Source organism: Arachis hypogaea, chromosome 1 (assembly GCF_003086295.3).
Source record: "Arachis hypogaea cultivar Tifrunner chromosome 1, arahy.Tifrunner.gnm2.J5K5, whole genome shotgun sequence".
Classification (NCBI taxonomy): domain Eukaryota; kingdom Viridiplantae; phylum Streptophyta; class Magnoliopsida; order Fabales; family Fabaceae; genus Arachis; species Arachis hypogaea.
The window spans coordinates 25,556,551-25,562,105 of NC_092036.1; the positions used below are offsets into that span (position 1 = coordinate 25,556,551).

A 5,555-nucleotide genomic window follows, 5' to 3' on the forward strand; every position below is an offset into this window, starting at 1 on the left:
TTTTAAGCCTGCGATCTCACCATTTATGTCTTAAATCATTATGATATGCCTAGCAATGAGAAAAGGAGTTAGTGAATGTGGTAACTTGCGAGTGAAGCAAGAAAAAAAATGAATGATCAATGAGGATTAAAGATGATTATGTGAGATGCGGAGGATGGCCGTGGAAGTGCTTGTTATGCCATGAGCCGAAGGGCCGTGATTGTTAATGAATTGGTTGGTTATGGATTTAACCGTGAGTCGGATGGCTAGATTATTGCCGTGTTACGGCGGAGCCATGATTATGGCTAAGAATAAATGCATATATGTTGTTGAATGAATTGTGAATGTTGCACTTCCACTATCGGAGATAAGAGTTTCCATGGGGGAAAGCAGTGGCTAGCCACCACGTGCTCCAAGTTGAGACTGAAGCTCTTTTGACCCTATGTCATCAGGGTAGCCGGGCACTGTGAAAGCACCAGATGAGCTCACCCCCATAAATATTCACCAGTGAGGGTGATGGATATGGATCATGATTATGATCAAGTTTATATTGAGTATAACTCGAGTTGGGGAGACACGACAGAGGGACAGTCCAATGGTTAGCTACCAGGACTTGTCGGGTTGGGTATATAACCGACATATGATATCATCAGCCATTAGGGACAGGCATTCATCATATGCATACTATGTGAATTATTTGAGATTGCCTATTTGACTGCATATTACTTGCTATCTGTCTAAATGCCTTATCTGTTCCTACTTGTATATCTCTTGTCTGAAATAACTGTGTTTTCCATATTATACTCCTGCTGGCGGTTGGGAGGTCTGAAGGAATTGGAAAGGGAAGTATTAGTTAGATTGAAGGATCTTTAGTCAGTTGCCACTTATGGTTTAGCTTGTTTATAAGCTTTGATTTTATCTGGAGGAAGTTCTAGGATTGCCTTCGGCTTTCCTCTATTATTACGTGTTATATATGTGGAAGCTGTTACCATGCTGGGAACCTCTGGTTCTCACCCATGCGGATTCTGTGATTTTCAGATGCAGGACGTGAGGCTTCTCACTGAAGTATGTTGGAGACTTCTGGATTAGCGAAGATCCTTTGTTCTCGGGACTCTGTCTTGATTTTATGTTTTCCCTTAGACACTTATTTCTCCATTAAATAATACAAACTGTGATTACTCCTCCTAGAGGGGATTTTTGGAGAATAGATTTTCTGTATTTGTGTCCATTTGGGTTTCCTTGGGGTTTCGTTATTTTATTATATGTATATATTGCTATGCTCGGACCGGTTATCTTCGCAACCGAATTTTGAGTTTTGATATTCCCGTTTTTGACACTCTTTTGTATATATATAATCTTGCGTTGGCTTATCCTTGTTCGTTACATTATCGATCGAAGTGTTGCGCTTTCGAGTTGCGAATTTTGTTTTACCCTTTTTTCTTAAAAAGGCTCCTAGTTATAATCATTTCTCACAATACTATTTGATGAGCGGATAATTTATACGCTTTTTGGCATTGTTTTTAGTATGTTTTTAGTATGTTTTTAGTATGTTTTAGTTAGTTTTTATTATATTTTTATTAGTTTTTAGTTAAAATTCAATTTTTTGGACTTTACTATGAGTTTGTGTGTTTTTCTATGATTTCAGATATTTTCTGGCTGAAATTGAGGGACCTGAGCAAAAATCTGATTCAGAGGCTAAAAAGGACTGCAGATGCTGTTGGACTCTGACCTGCCTGCACTCGAAGTGGATTTTCTGGAGTTATAGAAGCACAATTTGCGCACTCTCAATTGCGTTGGAAAGTAGACATCTTGGGCTTTCCAGCAATGTATAATAGTCCATACTTTGCTTGAGATTTGATGGCCCAAACAGGCGTTCCAAGTCAGCTCAAGAATTTTGGCGTAAAACGCCTGAACTGGCACAAGAATGGGAGTTAAACGCCCAAACTGGCACAAAAGCTGGCGTTTAACTCCAAGAAAAGTCTCTACACATGAAAGCTTCAATGCTCAGCCCAAGCACACACCAAGTGGGCTCGGAAGTGGATTTTTATGGCATTTACTCATCTTTGTAAACCCTAAGCTACTAGTTCTCTACAAATAGGACCTTTTGCTATTGTATTTTCATCTTTTGATCACTTTAGATCTTAGGATCATCTTTGGACGTCTAGTTCTTAGATTATGGGAGGCTGGCCATTCGGCCATGCCTAGACCTTGTTCTTATGTATTTTCAACGGTGGAGTTTCTACACACCATAGATTAAGGTGTGGAGCTCTGCTGTACCTCGAGTATTAATGCAATTACTATTGTTCTTCTATTCAATTCAGCTTATTCTTGTTCTAAGATATTCATTTGCACCCCAGAACTTGATGAATGTGATGATTATGTGACACTCATCATCATTCTCACTTATGAACGCGTGCCTGACAACCACTTCCGTTCTACAAGCAAACAAGGCTTGAATGTTTATCTCTTGGATTCCTTAATCAGAATCTTCGTGGTATAAGCTAGAATTGATGGCGGGATTCAAGAGAATCTGGAAGGTCTAAACCTTATCTGTGGTATTCTGAGTAGGATTCAAGGATTGAATGACTGTGACGAGCTTCAAACTCCTGAAGGCTGGGCGTTAGTGACAGACGCAAAAGAATCACTGGATTCTATTCAAACCTGATTGAGAACCGACAGATGATTAGCCGTGCTGTGACAGAGCGCGTTGAACATTTTCACTGAGAGGACGGGATTGTAGCCACTGACAACGGTGATGCCCAACATACAGCTTGCCATGGAAAAGAGTAAGAAGGATTGGATGAAGACAGTAGGAAAGCAGAGAGACGAAAGGGACAGAGCATCTCCATACGCTTATCTAAAATTCTCACCAATGAATTACTTAAGTATCTCTATCTTTATTTTATGCTTTATTCATAAATCATCTATAACCATTTGAATCTGCCTGACTGAGATTTACAAGATGACCATAGCTTGCTTCATACCAACAATCTCCGTGGGATCGACCCTTACTCGCGTAAGGTTTATTACTTGGATGACCCAGTGCACTTGCTGGTTAGTTGTACGAAGTTGTGATTAAGAGTTGAGATTGCAATTGAGTGTACCATGTTGATGGCGCCATTGATGATCACAATTTCGTGCACCAAGTTTTTGGCGCCGTTGCCGGGGATTGTTTGAGTTTGGACAACTGACGGTTCATCTTGTTGCTTAGATTAGGTATTTTTCTTCAGAATTTTTAAGAATGAATTCTAGAGTTTCAAGGTGATATTCTTATCATCATCAAAGCTGATTGATTTTCATCAATTTAGCTCTTGAATGTAATGTCCTACTGAAGCTTGGCTAGCCATGTCTAATTTCTTTAGACTAAAGCTTTAGACTAACATTGCATGATTCCTGGAATTCTTATTAAAAATTTTGAATCTCTTTATTTTCTTTTCATATAATTTTCGAAAAAACCAAAAAAAAATTACAAAATCATAAAAACCAAAAATATTTCTTGTTGAGTCTAGTGTCTCATTTTAAGTTTGGTGTCAATTGCATGTTTCTATTCTTCTTGCATTTTTCAAATTCAGTCATGTGTCTTCATTGATCTTCAAGTTGTTCTTGATGATTTCCTTACTCTGATCTTTAAATTCTCTTGTCTTGAGTGTTTTGTTGTTTCTCATATGCATTCTCAATTTGTTAGTGTCAATAGTATACAAACTTCTAAGTTTGGTGTCTTGCATGCATTGTTTATTTGATCTTAGTTGCATTTTGACTATTCCTCATTATTAAAAATCCAAAAAATTTTTAATTTGTGTCTTTTCAAGTCAATAATACAGAGAATTGAAGATTCAGAACATACAGCAGAGGAATTACACAGAAAAAGCTGGGCGTTCAAAACGCCCAGTGAGGAAGAAAAACTGGCGTTTAAACGCCAGCCAGGGCACCTGGCTGGGCGTTTAACGCCCAAAAGGGTAGCATTTTGGGCGTTAAACGCCCAGGATGGCACAAGAGGGAAGATTTTGTTTTTAATTCAAATTTTTTCAAGTTTTCATAATTTTTCAAAATCAAATCTTTTTCAAATCATATCTTTTCAATCATATATTTTCAAAATCAATTTCTTTCAATTTTCAAAAATACTTGCTAACAATTAATAATTTGATTCAACATTTCAAGTATGTTTCCTTTTCTGTTGAGAAAGGTTAAATGCTTGAATTATATCTTTTCTTGTTAGCCAAGTCATTAATTTTAAAATTCAAATCTTTTTAAATTGTTTTTCAATCATATCTTTTCAATCATATCTTTTTAAAACCATAACTTTTCAATCATATCTTCTTAATCACATCTTTTTCAAAATAGTTTTCAAATCATATCTTTTTTATTTCCAATTTCAAAATCTTTTTCAAAATCACTTTATTTCTTTCTCAATCTTAGTTTTCGAAAATCAATTACCATTTTTTTCAAAATTTCTTTTAATTAATTCACTTTAATTTTTGAAAATTTCTTCCCCTCTTCTTACATCCTTCTATTTATGGACTAACACTCCTCCTCAATGCACAATTCAAACTCTATCTTTCTAAGTTCAAATTCTTCTACCTCTTCCTTCTATTTTTCTTTTCCTCTGACACCTCAAGAAATCTCTATACTGTGACATAAAGGATTCCATATTTTCTTATTCTCTTCTCTTTCATATGAGCAGGAGCAAAGACAAAAGCATTCTTGTTGAGGCTGACCCTGAACCTGAAAGGACCTTGAAGCGAAAGCTAAGAGAAGCTAAAGCACAACTCTCTGTAGAGGACCTAACATAAATCTTAAAAGAAGAAGACATGGCAGCCGAAAACAACAACAATGCCAACAATGCAAGGAAGGTGCTGGGTGACTTTACTGCACATACTCCCGACTTCTATGGGAGAAGCATCTCTATCCTTGCCATTGGAGCAAACAACTTTGAGCTTAAGCCTCAATTAGTTTCTCTAATGCAACAGAATTGCAAGTTCCATGGACCTCCATTGGAAGATCCTTATCAGTTTTAGCTGAATTCTTGCAAATCTGTGACACTGTCAAGACCAATGGGGTTGACTCTGAGGTCTACAGACTTATGCTATTCCCTTTTGCTGTAAGAGACAGAGTTAGGATATGGTTGGACTCACAACCTAAAGAAAGCCTAAACTCTTGGGAAAAGCTAGTCAATGCCTTCTTGGCAAAGTTCTTTCCACCTCAAAAATTGAGTAAGCTTAGAGTAGAAGTCCAAACCTTCAGACAGAAGAAAGGTGAATCCCTCTATGAAGCTTGGGAAAGATACAAACAATTGATCAAAAAGTGTCCTTCTGACATGCTTTCTGAATGGAGCATCATAGGTATCTTCTATGATGGTCTGTCTGAACTGTCCAATATGTCATTGGATAGCTCTGCTGGAGGATCTCTTCATCTGAAAAAGACGCCTGCAGAAGCTCAAGAACTCATTGAAATGGTTGCAAATAACCAATTCATGTACACTTCTAAAAGGAATCCTGTGAACAATGGGATGAATCAGAAGAAAGGAGTTCTTGAGATTGATACTCTGAATGCCATATTGGCTCAGAACAAAATATTGA

The 5,555-nt window shown here is 37.2% G+C and overlaps 1 non-coding gene across 1 annotated transcript; it reads right to left on the bottom strand.

Annotated features, from left to right (window-relative positions):
- Positions 1-5,191: 5,191 nt before the first annotated feature.
- Positions 5,192-5,299, bottom strand: LOC112716473 (small nucleolar RNA R71). Its single transcript, XR_003160365.1, has one exon. It is a non-coding gene; the product is annotated as a small nucleolar RNA R71 (small nucleolar RNA).
- Between the last annotated feature and the right edge of the window lie 256 nt (positions 5,300-5,555).